This window comes from Hordeum vulgare, chromosome 3H, assembly GCF_904849725.1.
Source record: "Hordeum vulgare subsp. vulgare chromosome 3H, MorexV3_pseudomolecules_assembly, whole genome shotgun sequence".
NCBI classification, from domain to species: domain Eukaryota; kingdom Viridiplantae; phylum Streptophyta; class Magnoliopsida; order Poales; family Poaceae; genus Hordeum; species Hordeum vulgare.
Genome location: NC_058520.1, coordinates 541469381 through 541493243, shown reverse-complemented (window position 1 = coordinate 541493243; position 23863 = coordinate 541469381). Strand labels below are relative to the sequence as shown.

General features: G+C 49.9%; 1 pseudogene; it reads right to left on the bottom strand.

Moving 5' to 3' along the window:
* The window catches only part of LOC123442003, a 43525-nt pseudogene extending 20564 nt beyond the window's left edge, over positions 1-22961 (bottom strand).
* Positions 22962-23863: the final 902 nt, after the last annotated feature.

Here is a 23863-nt window from a genome sequence, read left to right as displayed (position 1 = left end):
TTCTAATCTTGTAGGTGATGTCTTTACAAAAATGCTCAAGAAGGAAGCTTCCCAAGATTTAGTTTCTGCGCTTCTACCTAATATTATTCCAGGTGGGGTTATCAGCCTGCAATATGCTCATGATACCATCCTATTTCTCGAGAACTCTGTTGATAAAGCCAGGAACTTTAAATGGATTTTATCCTGTTTTGAATGCCTATCTGGCATGAAAATTAATATTCACAAAAGTGATCTTATGACCAGGAATGTGGAGGAGGATGTAGACAACCTTTTTGCTCAAATCTTTTCTTGTAAGATTGGGGATTTCCCTATCAAATATCTAGGATTGTCTGTGCACTATGACAAGCTTAGGCAAGAATTTGGGGGTATGGGGGTTCCTAATATTAGAGAATTGAATATGGTCCTGCTATCTTCTTGGGGCAAAAGATTTTTTAACAACAAAAATAGTGACTGGAAGAAGATTATTTTTGATAAATATGATGTGGGTTCTCCAAACATCCTTTGTGCTAAAAGTGGTAGAGGATCTACCTTTTGGAAAAGTCTTACATGGGCTCTTAATGCCACTAGAACTTTTTACAAATGGAACTTGGGTAATGGTGCTAACATCAGTTTTTGGCAAAACACTTGGGCAGGGGAATGTTCCCTTAAGGTTTAATTCTTGGACTTGTTTGATATTTGTAACCAAGCTGACTTCAGTGTTGCCCAATTGTGGGATGGGAGAGATCTTAAATTGTCTTTTAGGAGATGTGTTGACCATGATGGGATGGACAGGTGGGAACAATTGGTTACCTTGGTGAGGCAATATCCTATTACTATTGATCGTGATACTCTCTTTCGACCTTGGAATCAAATGGGATCTGTTCACTCAAATCCTTTTATGATAAAATCAATTTTGTGGGTGTAGGTTTTGCTATGGGGGGTAAACTTTCGAAAAAAATTGTGCCCACAGAAAATTCATGTGATCTTATGGTTATGCATATATAACAAGGTCCTTTCGAGGGATAATCTAGCGAAAAGGGGGGAGGTTGCTGATTTAACATGTTTGTTTTGTGGGAGAACGAATCTCTTCCGCAATTGTTGTTTGATTATGTGGTTGCTAAGCATGGTTGGTCCTTTGTTTCTGAGTGCTTTGATTTGATATCATTACCAGGTTTAAGGATGTTTATGGTTTTTGGCATTCAAAAAAGAAAAATTCTGTTTTGAGCATGGTTATTGATGCCTCCTTGTGGAGTATTTGGAAATTAAGGAATGACTTTTGTTTTCAGGGGCGCAAATGGAGAAGCATGAATTGTGTCCTTGCCAAGCTCAGTTTTCATTTGCAGGAATGGAAAGTTCTCTCCGTCGACACTCAGGCTATTTTGGTGATGAGATGCATTCGCCTTCTCGACAAAAAACAAGGTGAAGTCTTGAGGATCGCATGGAGATGATCCGGGAGTCCTAGTGATTTGTAGTGGTCTTCATTGTTGTTTTTGGGTATGCAATAAAATTTGTTGTTAGGCTGGGAGGACTCTACTATCGTGGTGATGTTTGTATTTGTTTCCTACCTTCCCCACGTGGGTTTGTGTCTTTCTAGATGCTTTCAACTTGATTTGTTATGGTTTGAGATCTATGCCTCATTTAATAAAAGTGGGGTAGGGGAAAACCCCTTTCTATTAAAAAAAACTATGCACCTACATGAAACCGCATTACCGAGCCCCTCCCTTCCTCCTTAGTGCTCACCACAATCGAGCGAAACCAAGTCCCCTACTCGAACAATTCGCCCGCCCCACCAGCGAAATCGACCCACATCCGGAGATCCCCGAAGCAACGAAACGAGGGAACGCGATCCCCGAAGCAACGAAACATCTTTTGCGAAGGAGATGAATGAGCAATTGAGAAAAAAGGTAACAGCAAGGATGGCTACAAGTACGGGAAAACACCTCACCTCTTTCACGAGCAACCATTGGAGGGTTTTCGTTGTCGGTGCCATCATCACCGGGAGGCCGGCCGCCGCCAAACATCTTGAGTGTCTCAGCGGCTCGCGGTGTGGGTTTTAGGGGGGAGGGGGAGGCCACCATAGCATCCAGAGGGGGAGGCACCTCCTATATAGCTAGCGCATAGCAAAAGGCTAACTAACGAGTCGGCACATTGCCCATTGATTGCGGGACCCTCGTCCGCTTCGCATGATCGCATCTCGGTTGGATGCACCCCTCACGCTGACCAGTGGGGATGGGGGATCCACCCCTGGTTTCAATTGGCGGGTTGGTGTTCGGCGGTTGATGGGGTCTTCCTCCTCCACGCAAACAAGCTTCATTTCACACTGTTCGTCTGCCTGATAGTTTGGTGATTTTTTTATTAACCAGTTTGATAAATTTAAGCGTAATAAAGACTATTGCAAACATGTGATTCGCCAACGACAAGGAGGAATTTTCTTTTCCATCGCGCTTTTGAATTTCATTGAGTTGGTGAGGAAATTGAAGGGTGTAATCCTTGTGATCAATTCTTCGGGCAATGTTTCTCGTCTCATGCTTAGTGCCCATTGGTCAAAGAGTATCTAAGTTTGGCAAGCGCGTGTTCAACATTGGCATGCATGTCAAGATGGTTGTCACTATGTTCTAAAATTCACTATGCTTTCTAAGTTTAGAGCTTTCCCAGTCGATCGAGGTGTTTGAGTTGAACATGGTCTACATTAATGAGTTGTATACGTGCAAGAAATTTCTCCATATATGTGTAAATTGATTAAAAGATATTACATAATCGCACCGCTAAGAAAGCCCCATCAAAGCACCACACTGAACCCATTAAATGTGATTTCTTGGACGCCCTCTAAGCGATGCACATCATCATCAATAATGTTTAGATATGGAGAGTAAAAACATGCATGGGTTTGCTCATTCATCCCTACCGCATTCATCATTCTGATTGGCCCATCTGTCGTACACTCGCGGTGAGGGGGAAAAGGAAGGTTCCTGGAAGTTGTATGTGCATTGAGCCGAGTGAACATGATGTCTTCCTCATGTTTCATCTTCCGCTCCTCCCACACGCAACCTTCTCGTTCTACCCCTCGCCTCTTCCCCTTCTTCTCCTCAACATCGTCATTTCCATCCACCATAAGAAGTGGTGCACCACCCACATCCTCTCTTTTTTCAACTATCAACCAGGGGGAGCTCCCCACCTGAATTTTATCTTGTTCAAAGAAAAAAATGGTCCAGTTAATAAGGGAAACCAGATCGAAAATCTAAACAAGTTGACCCGTTTAAAAGGGAATCCTGGTCGAAAATCATACAAGTGAAGATGAGAAAAATTGACGCATAAAAAACAGATCGTCCTAGCTATCAGACAGAAAGACCATCACCATGATAGGCACAAGGAGATGTGGGTGCCATCAAGGGGACACAATACCAATACATTGCAAGCAGCCCAACGCGCTGCACCGGCATGTGTACCAAACCATGCAGCATAACACAGGAGCATCCATGATAAATGAGTGCTACATGAACACGAACCTTGACTACGAGCTCCGCCAGAGGAATTTGGAATGATTAGCTAGTTGGGGAGGCATCTAGGATCATCATTGAGCAAAGAAGAAGACAACACCAAGAGCACAAAGCTTGCAACACCACAACAACAGCCATGAGAGGGACTTGAGCATGCACAACAATATGGAGGACCCACCAGACATTGGGAAGGGGCGGATGGGTCATGGCGAAGTACTTGACGAAGATACAATGTTGACAACAATACGGGATGGATAGGGCGGAGATCAGTGGATTGACGCATGGATTCTTGTGATGCCTTCAGGAAGGTTGAATGACGCCAACAGGCGCCATCATCGCAGGGCTTCGCTCGAGCCCACTACTGCACTAGGGATCCACAACAACGCCTCCAAGAAGGGAAGCAACGTCGCTATTGTCACTAGCAAGGAGCTAGAGGAGGGATTTCTCTCGAAGATAGAGTGGCTGAAGGTTTTTACACCTAAGCCATCATGCAACAGAGCTAATGGAAGTGACGAGTAGACGCATTTTTGGTTGTAAGGGTCTCTAGAGAACCTGGCGATGACACGTATGGGCGTGCGAGAGCATGCCTCACAGGAGGCAGGTGACAAGCGAAGATCCTCGGGAAAGCCAATGGAGGTCGAACGTTGTCAGAAGGCACAGTTCTGCACAGCTCCGATCAGAGCTACGCCGCCAGTGCTACCCGTGGAGCGAAGTGGGAGTGTGGGAAGCAGGCGATGGAGGAGGGTGCCATGATACTTGTGATTTGCGTTGGGTTTCCTGTGAAGAGGAACGGGTTATCGCAGCAGAATATGGGTAAGTATTTACATGAGTTATGAAACCAAGGTTTATAAAATCAATAGTAATATCAACAACAACCGTCTTCAGTGGCTGCACACAAAAGAACAAAAAACTTGCACCCAACGCGGTAAAGAGGGTTGTCAATCCCCTTGGTCTCGTTATTTGCAAGCAAGTGAGATGTGTAGATACTTGTAAATTGAAAAATAAAATGAAAACAAGTAAATGGAAGGAAAGTATTGAAGGTTTTCTAAATATATGGTGAATAGACCCACGGGCCATAGTTTTCCCTAATGGCATCTCTCATGAAAACATCATATAGTGGGTAAAAAAATTACTGTTGGGCAATTGATAGAAAAGCAGATAGTTATGTGATATTCATGGCAATGATCATGTGTATAGGCATCACATCCATAAACTAATAGGCCGACTCCAGCCTGCACCTATTACTATTACTCCACTCATCGACCACTATCCAACAAGCATCTAGAGTATTAAGTAAAACAGAGTAATGCATGGAGAACGATGACATGATGTAGACAAAGTGAACTCAAGCAATATGAATAAACCCCATCATGTTGTCCTTAGTAGCAGCAACATAAAGACGCTGTTGTAAATATGCCCTAGAGGCAATGATAAATAGTTATTATTATATTTCATATTTAAAGATAATCGTTTATTATCCATGCTATAATTGTATTGAATGAAAACATAGATACATGTGTGGATACATAGACACAACAATGTCCCTAGCAAGCCTCTAGTTGGCTAGCCAGTTGATCATTGATAGTCAAGGTTTTCTGACTATGTGCAAGTGTTGTCACTTGATAACTGGATCACATCATTAGGGGAATCATGTGATGGACTAGACCCAAACTATGAACGTAGCATATTGATCGTGTCATTTTATTGCTATTGTTTTCTGCGTGTCAAGTATTTGTTCATGTGACCATGAGATCATATAACTCACTGGCACTAGAGAAATACCTTGTGTGCATCAAACGTCACAACGTAACTGGGTGACTATAAAGGTGCTCTACAGGTATCTCTGAAGGTGTCCGTTGAGTTAGTATGGATCAAGACTGGGATTTGTCACTTCGTGTGACAGAGAGGTATCTCGGGGCCCACTCGGTAATACAACATCACACACAAGCCTTGCAAGCAATGTGACTAAGTGTAAGTCACGGGATCTTGTATTACGGAACGAGTAAAGAGACTTTTGCATGTAACGAGATTGAAATAGGTATGCGGATACCGACGATCAAATCTCGGGCAAGTAACATACCGAAGGACAAAGGGAATGACATACGGGATTATATGAATCCTTGACACTGAGGTTCAACCGATAAGATCATCAGAGAATATGTAGGATCCAATATGGGCATCCAGGTCACGCTATTGGATATTGACCGAGGAGTACCTCGGGGCATGTCTACATAGTTCTCGAACCCGCAGGGTCTGCACACTTCAGGTTCGGCGATGTTTTAGTATAGTTGAGTTATATGTGTGGTTACCTAATGTTGTTCGGAGTCCCGGATAAGATCACGGGCGTCACGAGGGTTTCCGAAATCGTCCGGAAACAAAGATTGATATATAGGATGGCTTCATTTGGTTACCGGAAGGTTTTCGGGCATTACCGGGAATGTACCGGGATTGACGAATGGCTTCCGGAAATTCACCGGGAGGGGGGCAACCCACCCGAGTGAAGCCCAATGGACCTAAGGGTGGTGCACCATCCCTTAGTGGGCTGGTGGGACAGCCCAAGAGGGCCTTGGCGCCAAGGAAAGAAAACCAAAGAAAAAAGAATAGGTGGCAAGGAAGAGAAGGACTCCACATTCCAATCCTAGTTGGAGTAGGATTGGAGTAGGACTCCTCCTCTCGCTTGGCTGGTGTCGTGGTTTTGTCACGGCAGATGTCCTCGTGAAAGGACTTAGTACTGGAGCCATCGCACTTTGGCGGCGACTCAAAGGGGTTAAGCGGGAGAGACACGGCGATTTTACCCAGGTTCGGCCCCTCGAGAAGAGGTAATAGCCTACGTCCTGCTTTGTGTGTATTGATGTGGATTCGATTACAAGGAAGGCGTAATTCGCCCTAACCTAGCACTCGATGATTCCTAACCTGCCTCTTCCCCTCCAGACTCGCCTTTATATATAGGTCGAAGCCTTAGGGTTTACAAGAGTCCCAGCCGGTTTACAAATCGTGACCACCGCGGTCTCTAAGTCGCCGTCTTGTCGAACCCAGAGTCCTTTTACAAATCATAACCATCTTACGACTCCAAACCGCCTGGACAGAAGCCCAACTAGCTTTAAAGGATGAATCGCCTTAACGGTGACCCGGCCCATATTTGGCGGGTCACAACTGCAGGTAATATCCCCAACATTAGGCCCCAAATTGACTTGAATTTTCATGCCAATACCTTCATTTTAGTCAAAGGCGATTCACTCTTCTGCGTTCCTCCCTGCACCAGAAAATCTTAACTCGCCAATTGGTGCCGGAAAAAGTCTCTGAGTCGCCTACGCACTTCCCATCAGTATTCTCCTTAGTCCTCGATTTTCGGAAACTCCAACACAATCTCAACGGATCTTTTGGGCGCATCATTATCCCAAAAATTTCGGATGTCATCATGGCGAATCTTGTCTTTCTCAATGGTTCCCGCTCACGGCGCCTCGATCCCCGCGCCCATCCTTATAAATAGGCCGAAGGGACAGGGCTGACACCGTCCACCTACCAGTCCCGTCGACTTCTCTACCATCATCACAGCGAGGAAAAAACGCGCCATATCCCGAAAGCTCCGCCGCCGGCCGCAATCTCTGCCTTCGTCCGAAGAACTCCGGTGCTGCCCGCAGGCCGCCGCCGCCCGAGACCTCCGGTGCTGCCCACAGGCCGTCGCCGCCTGAGAAGCTCCGGCGCCACCCGCAAGCCGCTGCCGTCCGAAGAACTCCGGCGCCGCCTGCAAGTTGCTGCCGTTTCGAAGAGCTCCGGCGCCGTTCGAGGGATTCCAGCACCGCCCGCACGTCGTCACCGTCGCCAGGCTCCATTGCCACCAACCTTCTTCGACCAAGATCTTCAGGTTAGGCCACTGCCTCCTTCTCGAAGGGTAGATTCAGTCCTTGTTCTTGCCGCCGCCATTGCCGTAGCTTCGAAGTTCTACGTTTGCCACCATTTTAGCTGTTGAACTGATTAATTAGAGCGCCATTAGGGCACCCAGTGTCTCGGACAATGCCATCCATCTATGCCCTTGCGGATTTTCGCAACAGACTAGTCTTTTTGAACATGAGACACCATCCTGTTCACACACCGCTCATATTTTAGCCAGGTCCGTAAGATGTTATATCTGTTGGACAGATCCTCTCCTCTTTTACTGTTTTGCAAAAAGCTGTTTGGGAACCTCGTTCTTCCCTTAGCGTTTCGGACAAGAATAAACATTACCACCCATAGCAACATTGCTTCTGAAAACAGCCCCGCTCCGATAAGTCGCCACATCAATCCAAACCGGCCTCCCAATTCGGCGGGTTAAACAGACGCTAATTCCGACTTACATAATAAATGCTCGAGACACGTAATACCATTTTCTTGCCTACTTGTAGCATGGGTGCCGTTTTCAAGAGTGATTGGCTCCCCACGAAAGTTGACGACGCTGTTTTGGCGAATTATGTGAAAGCGGGCTGCTTGGATCCTCAAGACGTCATTGGATGGCGCACCGGGTTAGGAGAAGACCTACCCAACCCTAAGGAAGGAGAGATAGTAGTTTTTGTGGAACACTTAGAACGGGGTTTTAAACCGCCCGGATCTAAATTCCTTAGAGACGCCTTGAACTTTATGAACGTCCGACTTCAGGATTTGGGACCCAATTCCATAAGCAACCTGAGTCAATTCCAAGTCCTTTGCGAAGCTTATTTGCGGATTGAGCCTTCCGTCCCCCTGTTCTGGTACTTCTTCCACCTGAATCGCCAGACGGAATTCCACAACGGCCCCAGTCTGGAACTTGGCGGGGTCAATGTCCAGCGTCGCCGAGACAGTCCGTTCCCTGCGCTCACCATGCCTAGTCATCCCAAGGGCTGGGGTGAATCTTGGTTCTACTGCAAGGAAACATCCCCCGCCGGCGAAAACAAACTTCAAGGTTACAGGCCAAGCCGCCTCCCGGTCAACTTCAAGCTCCCTGACAAGCTCACCGAGGAAGAAGAGTCGGAATTCGTCCCCATTCTGTCCGAACTGAGATCTTTGACAAATAACGGTCTCACCGGGGTTGACTTGATTCGCTGCTGGGTCGAATGGCGGATCCTTCCTCTGAGCCGCCGAGACGGCCTGATGTGCGATTTTGACGGTACCCTGGATCATCCCCAATGCTACTTTCACACAGCGTTGACGGAAAAAGACATAGTCACCATCATCAGGAAACTGACCGGCGAACCTGCAGCGAAATGCGGCCAAATCGGCCTTAATCCCTTCTGCAAGATCAACCCGGCACCCAAGGTACCCCAAAGCTAACTCGTCCTCAATTTTTACTTCATCTGGTTTACGGTCATCATGACTTCACGCCATTTCCCCTTCCAGAAAGGTGACAAGTTCTGGTCTAGAAGACCTAAGAAACAAGCCATAAAGAGTGTTAAGCCGCCTTCCAAGAAAAATAAAGGCAAAAGCAAATCGGCCGCGGCCGAACCATCTGAAGTCGACGAATCTCAAGCCGGCGACGCCCTCTCAGAGGTATCAATCCGTCCTCATCTTCACTCGCCATTCATCGCCTTTTTATCTTTTACTTATCTCTCGCTCCTTCTATTACAGAATGAAGACAACAAGAGCCAGGAAGACTCTGTCGAGGTAATTTCTTTCTCTTCCGATTCATCTCCTCCACCTAAGCCAGCCCGGCGAATATGTGGAAAAGTGCCTCTCTCACATCCAAATGCCTCTTTGGACCCAAATTTCTTACTGAAGAAAACGCAGCACGCCTTAAAAAGGAAGACACGAAGTCATTCTGGCGACTTGACACCTGGCTTGCCAACAAGGAACAAAATAAAACCGAGCGAGGTACCTCCCTTTCTTATTTAAACAACCATCGTTCGGACTGCTTTGGATCACAGTCCTAACTCGCCAGTATGATCGGTGTACCAATTCTGCAGGATTCTCCCCCCACTTCTGGCGACTCAGTGATGTCGACCCTTCCACCAATGATCCGAGTCCCGGGGTAAGTTCCTTGTGCTGATCCTTGAGAATAACACTCTTTTTTTTAATAATAATTTCTTTTAAACACGCCTATCACTTTCATTAGGGCGCAAGCCAAAAAGAGGAAGACCAGTGGGTCAAAACCCGACGCCACTCCTGAACCTCCAAGGAAAGCTACTCCGACTCAAGAGGATCCGAGTCAAAACGAGCTGATAACTCAAGCAAACGTTCCTGAGTCGCCCAAAGGCTCGACGGATGTCCCTAGATCACCAGTCGTAATAGCGACAACTGATGACCCAGATGCTGTGGTCATTACTGGTGTTGGTTTCTCCAAGCCGGCAGATACAATCCTTTCCAAGCATACAGCATCCCCTTCTCCATCAATTCTCGAGTCTGGGCCTTCCAAGGCGAAACTTTCGGACTATGCAGGTCTGGAGTTTAAAGAACTCTGTTCTGGCTTCTCAAGTCGCCTGGAAGCGAGTTACGAGATGGAAAAGAATCTGCTGAAGATGTTAAATAACAAACATGAGGTAAAATTTCATACTTTATATTATCCTCAGTAACCCCCAAGGGCCGGGTCATCAGTAAAATGATGATCCGGGTCTTTTTAAAAGCATCGCAACCAGTAACCCCCAAGGGCCGGGTCATCAGTAAAATGATGATCCGGGTCTTTTAAAAGCATCGTGACCAGTAACCCCCAAGGGCCGGGTCATCAGTAAAATGATGAGCCGGGTCTTGACATCTGTATAATTTCCCTCAAAAATTATACATTAGCCCCCAAGTGTCAGGGGTATTGCCTTGCAATAATTCTGAGACTTGTCTCTGTTTTTAAATTTTGAACAGGAAAGCCTTGCCTAGACCGAACTGGCCCTGGACGACTTAAAGAAGAACTTGGCTGACCAACAAGATGCTCGAGCTCAGTCGGAAGACAAATATAAACTGGCTCTGGTTGAACTGGAAAAACTCAAAGCCGAGTTAGAAAAAACTCAGGCTAACCACAGCGCGGTTCTGACAAGAGCCGAAAAAGCAGAAGCAAAGCTGGCAACTGTGCAGCAGGAGCTATCCGGCTTGAAGCGCCATATTTCCAATATGACTCAAGCCATCTTTGGTAAGCTTTACCTCACTCGCCAATCTTATCCTCTTTCTTAGGCAAAATTCCTCAATGTTTAACTTACCGGTTATTTGATCACAGGCTCGAGAGTCGCCAATCTGCAAGATGACAGCGTGTTGATGTTGAAGGCGATCTATACGCTGACGGAACAACTATACACAGGCAGTGTGCTAACCGTCAAAGTTATGATTGGTGCCAAGGAGCCCATAACCTCTATCAAGAAGGTGCTTGGATATCTATCCACACTGCCTCCCCAGATCGGCGAGTTAACCCGATCAGCCGCCCGGAAGGGTGTCCTGACAGCTCTGAGTCGCTGCCTGGCGTATGCTTCAGAAATCAACTTGGAAGAAGTAGCTGCCGGCTTTCCTCAGCTCAAAGATGACGGCTCGGAGTTCGTGGAGGAAGATTACCAGAAGGTTGTCAAGGATTCTCGACTGGCCGCGACCCAACTTGCCGCCAGCCTTGAGTTGACAAAATATCAGGCGGCTTACGATGACAAGAATAAGAAAATCAGCCCGCCAACCTTCGTGGTGACCAACCTTATCCCTCGGCGACCCAAGAATCCCTTTGACTGGGAAACGGACCTGGCATCAATCTTGACTGATGAAGACGACTTCGCCTCTTTGTCCCGATGCAACTGGGTCTTGGGCGATTTACAAATCGAAGCCGGTCAAAGCTCACGCCAGAACTTAGTAGAATAGATTTTCCTTGACTTTGGCCCAAGAGCCATGTAATAGTCAGTACTATCTTTTGACGACATCTTCTGCAAAAAACCCTTATACCACTTTTAAAGCGGTTTAAAATATTTGGTTAACCTTTATTAGAATCGCCTGAAATGCTCAACCCGCCAAGGATGAAAACCTTGAGCACATTATCTGTGAAAATAAAGAGTCAGAAACAGTTTCAATGAGTAAGCAGCGAGGGATAAAAAACTTTTCAAAGTCAAATCATAACACGAGCAATTTTGCCGGCTCATATGATCGCGACAGGGGGAGGCGAGTCAGAAAGCTCGTGCATCCACCCTGAATGCAGGTTTCGTCGGCTCATACGGTCGCGACAGGGGGAGGCGAGTCAGAAAGCTTGTGCATCCACCCTTAATGCAGGTTTCGTCGGCTCATACGGTCGCGACAGGGGGAGGCGAGTCAGAAAGCTCGTGCACCCACCCTTAATGCAAGTTTCGTCGGCTCATACGGTCGCGACAGGGGGAGGCGAGTCAGAAAGCTCGTGCACCCACCCTTAATGCAGGTTTCGTCGGCTCATACGGTCGCGACAGGGGGAGGTGAGTCAGAAAGCTCGTGCACCCACCCTTAATGCAGGTTTCGTCGGCTCATTCGGTCGCGACAGGGGGAGGCGAGTCAGAAAGCTCGTGCACCCACCCTTAATGCAGGTTTCGTCGGCTCATACGGTCGCGACAGGGGGAGGCGAGTCAGAAAGCTCGTGCACCCACCCTTAATGCAGGTTTCGTCGGCTCATACGGTCGCGACAGGGGAAGGCGAGTCAGAAAGCTCGTGCACCCACCCTTAATGCAGGTTTCGTCGGCTCATACGGTCGCGACAGGGGGAGGCGAGTCAGAAAGCTCGTGCACCCACCCTTAATGCAGGTTTCGTCGGCTCATACGGTCGCGACAGGGGGAGGCGAGTCAGAAAGCTCGTGCACCCACCCTTAATGCAGGTTTCGTCGGCTCATACGGTCGCGACAGGGGGAGGCGAGTCAGAAAGCTTGTGCACCCACCCTTAATGCAGGTTTCGTCGGCTCATACGGTCGCGACAGGGGGAGGCGAGTCAGAAAGCTCGTGCACCCACCCTTAATGCATGTGTTGTCGGCTCATAAGGTCGCAACAGGGTATCATGAAAAATTGCTCTTTCTTTTAAAGAAGAAATCCCCCCGAGTCAGGGAAACATTGTATTATTCCATAAGAAAAACTGAAAAACTTACAAAGCATGGAGTTTTAAGAACTCAAGTGTAATAAGGCCGCAAATGGGCAATATTCCAAGGGCGAGTTGACTCAGCCCCCGTAGTCGGTTGATCAGACCGAAGATCCATCAAGTAGTAAGAACCATTGCGGAGGTTTTTGCTGACAACGAAAGGTCCCTCCCAAGGGGGCGAAAGTTTGTGCATGCCTGTCCGATCTTGTATCAGTCGAAGCACCAGATCGCCTTCCTGGAAGGTACGACTCTTCACCCGGCGACTATGATAACGCCGCAGATCTTGCTGATAGATCGCCGAACGAGCCGCTGCTAAGTCACGTGCTTCTTCCAAGGCGTCCAAAGAGTCCTGACGCGCCAGCTCGTTGTCATGCTCCACATATGCGGCGACTCTAAGAGAATCATGCCTTATGTCAGTAGGGAGAACGGCCTCCGCACCATAGACCAAGAAGAAAGGGGTGAACCCCGTGGGCCGATTTGGGGTGGTTCGGATGCTCCATAATACCGAAGGTAACTCCTCCACCCAACATCCTGGAGTTCTTTCCAGGGGAACCATGAGCCGAGGTTTGATCCCTCGCAAAACTTCCTGATTCGCCCGCTCGGCCTGTCCGTTTGACTGCGGGTGAGCAACCGCAGAGATATCAAGCCGGATATGTTCACGGCGACAGAAATCCAGCATCGCTCCTTGGGATAGGTTAGTACCATTGTCTGTGATGATACTGTGCGGATATCCAAAACGGAAAATCAGCTTCTTCAGAAATTTTAACGCAGTCTCCGCGTCGCAAGCCCCAACTGGCTCCGCCTCAATCCACTTAGTGAATTTATCAACCGCCACCAACAAGTGAGTTTTCTTGTTGGAGGACATCTTAAAGGGACCGACCATGTCCAGCCCCCAGACCGCGAAAGGCCAAGTGATGGGGATCATCCTTAATTCTTGAGCCGGCACATGAGCCTGTCTCCCGTAACGTTGGCATCCCTCACACCGCCGTACTATATCTCCGCATCTGCGTGAGCCGTCAACCAGAAGAAACCGTGTCGAAAGGCTTTTGACACCAAAGAGCGTGACCCGGCGTGATGCCCGCAGTCTCCAGAATGGATGTCATTAAGGATCGTGCATCCTTCCTCGGAAGAGACGCAACGATGAAAGACCCCTGAAGCACTTCGTTTATATAGCTCGCCATTAATGATGACCATGGACTTGCTACGCCGAACAATCTGGCGAGCTAAGACTTCGTCAGTGGGTAACTCGCCACGGGCAAGGTAAGCTAGATAAGGAAGAGCCCAATCCGGAGCGATATGGAGAGCCGCCACCAGCTGAGACTCGGGATCTGGAATTGCCAATTCTTCCTCCGTAGGTACAGCCACGGATGGTTTATGCAAGATATCCAAGAAGACATTAGGGGGGACCGGTTTTCTCTGTGAGCCGAGTCGCGAGAGGGCATCAGCTGCTTCATTGAGTCGTCGATCAACATGATCAACCTGGTATCCATGAAAATAGCCCGCCACATCAGATACGACTCGTCTGTAAGCCGCCATCATAGGATCTCGAGAATCCCAGGTGCCCGAAACCTGTTGTGCCACCAGATCTGAGTCCCCAAAACATCTGACTCGGGTTAGGTTCATCTCCTTTGCTAGTCGCAAACCGTGGAGCAAGGCTTCATACTCCGCCGCATTATTTGTACAAGGGAACATGAGCCTGAGGACGTAGCAGAATTTATCTCCTTGGGGGGATATCAACACCACACCAGCCCCCGAGCCCTCCAACTGCCTGGATCCATCAAAATAAATAGTCCAATAGGTGAGGTCGGGGCGATCTTCCGGAGCCTGAAGCTCCGTCCAATCATTGACGAAATCAACCAGCGCCTGGGACTTGATGGCCGTGCGGGGGGTATACTGGATGTGATGTGACCCAAGTTCTATCGCCCATTTGGCGATTCGCCCTGTCGCCTCGCGGTTTTGGATGACGTCGCCGAGGGGCGCGGAACTTACCACGGTGATTGGGTGTTCTTGGAAATAATGTTTAAGTTTCCGACTCGCCATGAACACCCCATAGACCAGTTTTTGCCAATGGGGGTATCGTTGTTTGGAGAGAGTTAACACCTCACTGATAAAGTACACCGGGAGTTGCATCGGGTATTCCTTTCCTTCCTCCTGTCTTTCGACGACCACGGCCACGCTGACCGCTTTGGAGTTCGCGGCAATATACAGGAGCATGGGCTCCTTTTCAGTCGGGGCCGCCAGGACCGGCGGGTTAACCAGCTGACGTTTCAAGGCCTGAAGTGCCTCGTCGGCTTCCTCTGTCCACACGAATCGGTCATACTTCCTCAACAATTGATAGAGCGGAATCGCCTTTTCTCCAAGGCGGCTTACAAAACGACTGAGAGCCGCGATACGACCCGCCAAACGCTGGACTTGGTTAACGTTCGTCGGCTTGCCGAGGGAGGCAACCGCTTCGATTTTGTCCGGGTTAGCCTCGATGCCGCGCTCCGATACCAAGAAACCCAGTAGTTTCCCCGCGGGTACGCCGAAAACGCACTTGGCAGGGTTTAGCTTCATCTGGTATACCCGTAAATTATCAAAGGTTTCCTTAAGGTCTTCCAGAAGTGTCTCCTCCCGGCCGGTCTTGATAACAATGTCGTCAACATAAGCATGGACGTTGCGGCCAATTTGGCTATGGAGGCAATTCTGGATGCAACGTTGGTAGGTCGCCCCTGCGCTCTTGAGCCCGAACGGCATGGACACATAGCAAAAGGCCCCGAAGGGAGTTATGAAAGCAGTCTTTTCTTGATCTTCCACAGCCATTTTGATCTGATGATAGCCTGAGTAGGCGTCCAAAAAGCACAATCGTTCGCATCCCGCCACCGAGTCAATGATTTGGTCGATGCGGGGAAGAGCGAAAGGATCCTTGGGGCAAGCTCTGTTGAGGTCCGTATAGTCAATGCACATACGGAAGGTGCCATTCTTCTTGAGTACTAACACCGGGTTAGCTAGCCATTTGGGGTGAAAGACTTCCACGATGAACCCGGCGGCTAACAGACGGGCGACTTCCTCTCCAATCGCCTTTCCTCCCTCCTCGTTAAACCGGCGGAGGTATTGTTGAACAGGTTTGCATTTTGGGTCAATATTAAGATGGTGCTCAGCGAATTCTCTCGGTACACCCGGCATGTCAGAGGGTTTCCATGCGAAGATGTCCCGATTCTCACGGATGAATTCGATGAGCGCGCTTTCCTATTGGGGGTCCAGACCCGTCCCAATGGTAAACTGCTTGGACGAATCGCCAGGGACGAAATCGACTGTCTTCGTGTCATCCGTTGGTTTGAACTTGAGGGGCGACTCGGAGTCTGTAGTCGGTTTCTTGAGTGGTGTCATGTCCGCCGGGTCAACATTGGCCCGGTGGTTTTTGAGCTCTTCCGCCGTGCAGGCGACTTCCGCGTAGGCTGCGTCTCCTTCCTCACACTCTTTTGCAATCCTCCTATCTCCGTCGACCGTGATAGGCCCTTTAGGGCCGGGCATTTTGAGCTTGAGGTAGACGTAGCATGGGCGGGCCATGAAGCGAGCGTAAGCCGGTCGTCCGAACAGCGCATGGTACGGGCTTTTTAATTTGACCACCTCGAAGACCAGAGACTCCGACCTGTAGTTCTGTGCAGTTCCAAACACTACTGAGAGCCTGACTCGGCCAATCGGATAAGCGGATTTGCCCGGGACGATGCCGTGGAAAACTGTGGTTGAAGGCATCAAGTCTTTCTCTAATAGATTCATCCTCCGGAAGGTGTCGAAGTATAGGATATTAATGCTGCTACCGCCATCCATTAGTACCTTCGATAGAGTGTAACCCACCACTTGGGGAGCCACGACCAAGGCCAGGTTGCCCGGGTTATCTATTCTCGGCGGGTGATCCTCTCTGCTCCATGTTATGGTCTGTTCGGACCAGTGGAGATATCTGGGAACTGCCGGCTCAATTACGTTGTATGCCCGGTGATTTACCTTTTTATCTCGTCTGCAAGCATTAGTGGTGAAAACATGATATTGCCCATTACTTAACTGTTTGGGATTGTTACGGAAGCCCCCATGGTCATCCCGGTCCTGCGGAGCCCCCTGCGGGGGTTGCGGCTGGAAGACTCCCGGCGGGTTGTACCGCCGGTGGTGGTGTACCGGGTACTGGCCGCCGCCTGGCTGCGGCCCCCCCTGAGCCTCCTGTTCGGAAAAACCGCCGAAGGGGTTGTGCCTTTGGTTGGGCGCGGCGAGTTGGTCTTGGCGACGGTTCGGGTCTTCGCTCTGGCTCTTCTTGATTGCCTCGGCCCGGAACTCCCGCATCACGAAGCAGTTCTCCCAGGAGTGACCCGCCGGGCCATCGGCCGTGGCGTGGTGCGGGCAAGGGCCTTTGAGTAGTTCTTCGTAGTTGCGCGGTCTTTTCCCGCTGAAGCCTCGATTCTTCTTTTTGCCGTCGTTGGCGTTGGTGTTGGCAACCAGATCCGAAGGCTCCTCGTGCGGCCTACGTTTGCCGTTGGTCCCCTGGTTGTGACGGTTGCGGCCCTGGAGGCGGGCATGCTTATTCGTTGGATCGCCCTTCTTGGGCGAGCTACCCTTGCCATCTTCGCCGGGATCCTTGGTATCGTCGTCTTCGGCGTACCTAGTGAGGGTATCCATCAGCTCGCCCATATCCTGAACTTTCCGTTTGAGTCGCCCCAGCTTCTGGACCAGCGGTTCGTAGTGGCAGTTGTGCTCGAGGATAAGCACGGCTTGCGCTGCCGTGATGCCATCTGATGAATGGATAATTTCCGCGACTCGCCGCGACCAATGATGCGCCGACTCATCCGGGCGTTGCACGCAGTGTTGTAAGTCGACGATTGTCATCGGCTGTTTACAGGTTCCCCGGAAGTTTTTGATAAAACGCTCCTTTAACTCGGCCCAGGACTGTATAGAGTTGGGCGGTAAATTTTTTAACCAGGTGCGTGCCGATCCCTCAAGCATCATGGTGAAATATCTGGCGCAAACCGCCTCGTTTACGTCGAGCATGTCCATGGCGATCTCATAGCCCTCGATCCAAGATGTCGGTTCGAGATCTGGCGTGTAGTTTGGCACCTTTCTTGGTCCTTTGAAATCCTTGGGCATTCTTTCGTTTCGAAGGGCCAGGGACAAGCAGGGCACCCCGACTCGCCCTCCGGTCCCCACGGGAGGAGTCTGAGCCTCCTCAGTGTTGGGTGGGTCTCTTCCCGGCGGGTCACGCTCGGGCGGGTTGTCCTGCGGGGGGCGTCGTGGGGTGCTGTTCACGGCCGGCTGATCCTCCGGCCAGCCCCTGGTATAGCTCGCCTGGGGGGTGGAGTGCAATCGCTCGGGGCTGTGTGAGAATTGCGCGTTTTGTACCACCGCTGTTTTCAACATTTCGATGGCGTTCCTTGCTTCGATCTCAGCTGGGGTGTTGCCGTGGATCGGGAGGGACTCCAGATGGCGAGTTGTGGCGAGCACGTTATCCACCGGGTTAGAGAAGTGGCCTCGGGGGGTGCGGAACCGAGGGATTTGACCCTCAGTCGACTGAATCGGCGGGTTAGGAGGGCGGCCCATCCCTCCTGCTGGAGCGGCTCCCGTCACGGGCGTCTGGGGAGTGTCGAACAGGCGAGTCGGATTGAGATCATGGGGTAGGCGTCCTTGGTGCCTCCGCTGATGGACAGCATCGGATGCGCGCTGCTGCCTTTCGAGCCGCCAATTGTCGGTACTCAACCGCATCCTTTCGGCCGTAATCTGGGCCTGTCGAGTTTCCATCCTGGCGGACTCCGTCTCAGCATCCTGATGGGCCTTTTCCACCGCCTCCCTCAGTTTTGCTAGCTCCGCATTTATCTCCCCTTGGTTCTCCGGCGTGAGGGGGGTTGACATTAGCCTGGTGATTTCCGCCGCTAACTCCACTAGGACTGCTGACGCACTCCTGGACGTCCCGCCGGTTCCATCGCCCCCGGCGGGGTTTGGCGTGGGTTGAGTCGCCCCAGCCATGTAGATGGCGATCTGGCGACGGGTTCGATCGAGGATTTCCGGATCCATGGCCAACGACAAGCCCCCAAGTCCGTCTCCGTGGAGGGACTGGATGGAGTTGGACTCGCCCATGGATGACTCGTCGTCAGAGTTGACGGGGGTGACCTCCGGAGCCGCCGCGCGCTCTGGTTCCTCCAATCCCTGTGTGAAGCCCACAAAGACCGGGCGGGTCAGTTTCCGGGTGATGACTGGTCGGACGTACCTGGCCGGCTCGACGATGTCGGAGGAGGTGTCCGGTTCGGGAACGGGTGACCCGATCATGCCGACGAAAACGTTGATCTTGCCGAAGGGGACCCTGTAGCCTCACTCGAGAGAATTTGCTTCAGGTCCCCATCGCCTGTTGTCGATGTAGGCTATGCCGCGTCGGCTCCAAGTCATGAGCGCCGTCGCGTAACTCCCAGGCCCTGGTAGGGCTCCCTTTGAGAACTCAACTCCACCGTGCGCAGGCCCCACGGTGGGCGCCAACTGTCGTGGTTTTGTCACGGCAGATGTCCTCGTGAAAGGACTTAGTACTGGAGCCATCGCACTTTGGTGGCGACTCAAAGGGGTTAAGCGGGAGAGACACGACGATTTTACCCAGGTTCGGCCCCTCGAGAAGAGGTAATAGCCTACGTCCTGCTTTGTGTGTATTGATGTGGATTCGATTACAAGGAAGGCTAATTCGCCCTAACCTAGCACTCGATGATTCCTAACCTGCCTCTTCCCCTCCAGACTCGCCTTTATATATAGGTCGAAGCCTTAGGGTTTACAAGAGTCCCAGCCGGTTTACAAATCGTGACCACCGCGGTCTCTAAGTCGCCGTCTTGTCGAACCCAGAGTCCTTTTACAAATCATAACCATCTTACGACTCCAAACCGCCTGGACAGAAGCCCAACTAGCTTTAAAGGATGAATCGCCTTAACGGTGACCCTGCCCATATTTGGCGGGTCACAACTGCAGGTAATATCCCCAACAGCTGGCGCACCCATGAGGGCTTGGCCCTCAAGGCAAGCCTCCTCCCCCTCCCTCCTATATATAGTGGTGATTTAGGGCTGATTTGAGACAACTTTTTCCACGTGCAACTCAGATCTAGACACCATAGTTTTACCTCTAGATCGTATTTCTACGGAGCTCGGGCGGAGCCCTGCAGGAGTAGATCCTCACCACCACCGGAGCGCCATCACGCTGTTGGAGAACTCATCTACTTCTCCGTCTTGCTTGCTGGATCAAGAAGGCCGAGATCATCGTCGAGCTGTACGTGTGCTGAACGCGGAGGTGCCGTCCGTTCGGCACTAGATCGGAACGGATCGTGGCACGGATCGTGGGACGGTTTGTGGGACGGTTCGTGGGGCTGATCGAGGGATGTGAAGACGTTCCACTACATCAACCGCATTTCTTAACGCTTCCCGTTGTGCGATCTACAAGGGTACCTAGATACAAATCTCCTCTCGTAGATGAACATCACCATGATAGGTCTTCATGTGCGTAGAATTTTTTTGTTTCCCATGCAACGTTCCCCAACAGTGGAATCATGATCTAGGTTCATGCGTAGATGTTATCTTGACTAGAACACAAGGGGTTTTGTGGACGATGATGTTCGATTTGCTGCCCTCCTTAGTCTTTTCTCGATTCGGCGGTATTGTTGGATTGAAGCGGCCCGGACCGACATTATTCGTACGCTTACGAAAGACTGGTTTCATCAATTGACATGCAACCTCGTTGCATAAAGATGATTGGCGGGTGTCGGTTTCTTCAACTTTAGTTGAATTGGTTTTGAGAGGTTTGCACATGTGCACATCTCCGTTGTGATTTTTGCGTAAGTAAGATGTGATCTACTAGATACCCATAGCAGTCACGTAAAACATGCAACAACATATTAGAGGATGTCTAACTTGTTTTTGCAGGGTATGCTTGTGATATGATATGGCCAATGACGTGATGTGATATATTGGATGTATGAGATGATCATGTTGTAATAGTTAATATCGACTTGCACGTCGATGGTACGACAACCGGCAGGAGCCATAGGGTTGTCTTTAAACTAACGTTTGTGTTTGCAGATGTGTTTACTATATTGCTAGGACGTAGCTTTAGTAGTAATAGCATAAGTAGCACGACAACCCCGATGGCAACACGTTGATGGAGATCATGATGATGGAGATCATGGTGTGGCGTCGGTGACAAGAAGATCGTGTCGGTGCTTTGGTGATGGAGATCAAGAAGCACATGATGATGGTCATATCATGTCACTTATGAATTGCATGTGATGTTAATCCTTTTATGCACCTTATCTTGCTTAGAATGACGGTAGCATTATGAGGTGATCTCTCACTAAAATTTCAAGACGAAATTGTGTTCTCCCCGACTGTGCACCATTGCTACAGTTCGTCGTTTCGAGACACCACGTGATGATCGGGTGTGATAGACTCAACGTTCACATACAACGGGTGCAAAACAGTTGCACACGCAGAACACTCGGGTTAAGCTTGACGAGCCTAGCATGTGCAGACATGGCCTCGGAACACATGAGACTGAAAGGTCGAGCATGAATCGTATAGTTGATATGATTAGCATAGAGATGCTTACCACTGAAACTATTCTCAACTCACGTGATGATCGGACTTGAGTTAGTGAATTTGGATCATGTACCACTCAAATGACTAGAGAGATGTACTTTTTGAGTGGGAGTTTAGCAAGTAATTTGATTAGTTAAGCTCTTATTATCTTGAACATAGTCTAAGTCCACTTTGAAAATATTTGTGTTGTAGATCAATGGCTCACGCGACAGTCACCCTGAATTTTAATACGTTCCTAGAGAAAGCTAAGTTGAAAGATGATGGAAGCAACTTTGTAGACTGGGCTCATAATCTTAAGTTGCTCCTGCAAGCTGGGAAGAAGGATTATGTCCTTAATGCTCCGCTAGGAGATGAACCACCCCCCGCGGCTTACCAAGATGTTAAGAACGCTTGGTTAGCACGCAAGGAGGACTACTCAGTAGTTCAATTTGTCACTTTCTTGCTACTACAGTTGCCTCCTATGTTGTTGTTGCTCGCTTGCTATTGTTGTTGGCTGATGCTGCTTTGATTGCTATGGCCGCCGCTGCCTCCAGCTGTTGCTATCTCTGCTCTCTGTTGCTCTTCTATTGTTGATGCTTACTGCTCGGCCGTTCGATGTTCGCTGTTGTTGTATGCTAATGCCACTGGCGGCTGCTCCTAGCTACTATGCTTTGATGTTGCTTGCCGATGTTGCTAGCCAAGGCCATGGCTATGTGCGTGAGCGTGAGTGTGTGTGTGCTATGTGTGAGGATGAGAGTGTGTGTACAATTAGTTTGGACTAATTTTCTATTAGTAGTTGGGAGCTGCTACGCGTCCACCGACGGATGTTTAGTAAACATCCGTCACCTCAAGGGTCGTTGGATTATCGATGCAGCCGTCCGATCTACGTCCCCGCATCCAATAGTTCTTGAAACAGAGGTCGGGTTGCAGAAACTATAGCCGCGTTGCAAAAACAACAATCGTGCTTCAAAAAAATTCCTAGAACAACGATCGCGTTGCAGAAAATAATTTACGTAACTCCCGAAACAATGGCCGAGTTGCAGAAACCACGACCCTGTTGCAGAAATGTTGCAGGCCAGTTGCGGAGCTGCCCCGACGGTGGAGGGCGGCGGGCAGCCCGGCGACGGAGGGCCGCGGTGTAGGCCGACGGGGCGGGGCCGTGGCGTGGGGTAGCGGCGGAGGGCGAGCAGGGGCGACGGAGGGCGGCAGGCAGGACGGCGACGGAGGGCCGCGATGCAGGCCGACGGGGCGGGGTCGTGGCGCGGGGCGGCAGCGGAGGGCGAGCAGGGGTGGCGAAGGGCGGCAGGCAGGTCGGCGACGGAGGGGGCGGCGGGGCCGGAGCAGGCCGACAGCGGAGGGGCGACGGGGCCGCAACAGGCCGGCGGTGGAGGGGCGGCGAGATGCAGCAGGCCGGCGGCGGCGAGGTCGTCGGGGCCGAGGTGGAGGCACGGATGGGCAGTTTTGTGAAACAACTGCCCAGTTTCTGAAACAACGATCCAGTTTTAGGAAACAGTTCGCGATCAGATCGAGGCCAGATCCAACGGACAAGCGGGCGGCGGATGGATCACACGGATGAGTCGGTGGAAGGTAAGACTTTCCCTTAGTAGTTAGGAGTTAACTAGTGCTAGTTTAGTTAGTGTGTCAATGACATGTGGATCCCATTGCAAAAAATAACCTTTCAACTAAAATATGTCACTCACATTCAGGTTCTACGATCACTATTCCCCCTTTTGACCAGTAAAATTGACTTGGTCAATTCGGATTAAATAAATACATAGAATTTTAGAAATTCGATGTAACGACTAACATGCGGTCCTTTCCGATCTGGGGATCGAGGCCCCGAATTGGAAAGGAGCGCATCTAAGCGTCTCGCAAACCAGGTATCATTGCACATACGTAATATCAACAGAATGCCAATAAGGGATTCAATTGCCATCTCATAAATATATCAAAGTACATCACGCATACAATCAAAGTAGTTCCGCTACGAACTACAAAACAAGGGAAATGGCTATGCTACCCTGCCTGCTGGCCCACGATCACGACCACGCCTCAATCTTCTGGATAGTTCACGTACAGGCGGTCGTTCTCCTCATTGTACTGCCACGCCAACTGCGTGCCGTCGGGATAACCTGTCTCTGGGGTACCTGAACCTGTTGGTGTTGTGAAGGAATCTGTGAGCCACGGGGACTCAGCAATCTATGACCTCGGTGCCAGAACTACTCAAGTATTAGGTTGGATAGGTGGAGTATTTAGGTTGCAGCATCCTGAGCTTGATATGGTGGCTAACTTACGTAGAACATATATGAAGGTGGTCTATACTAGCGGTCTATATGATAGATGATCACAAAGTGATCCTGAACACCTACCTACATCAATCATAACCCCACCGTGTTCCCGATCGAAGAGAGATCTTTGAGGGGACAGTAACGGTTACACACACAGTTGGCAATTTTATTAGCTTATGTTTAAGTTATCTATTACCGGATGTTAACAAAATATTCCAAGTTGCCACATAACCGCGGGCACGGCTTTCCGAAAGATTAAACCCTGCAGGGGTGCTCCAACTAGTCCATCACCAACGTACACAGGCCGCAAAGTAATCCTCTATCACGAATCTCGTGATCTCGTCGGATTCCTTAGAGGAAAACCTCAACTCTAGGGAGAATCAAAGCTTCACCGGCATTCCTATACGCAAGATATATCGCTAAGGTAAGACAAGACTAGCAGGACCTCCCGTCGTGTCGACGACCCTGATAAGAGCCGCGTATCTAAGTCTCAGGACACGACGGATGAGCTACGCGCACGATGGCCTGATAGAAATCACTCAAGTTGCCC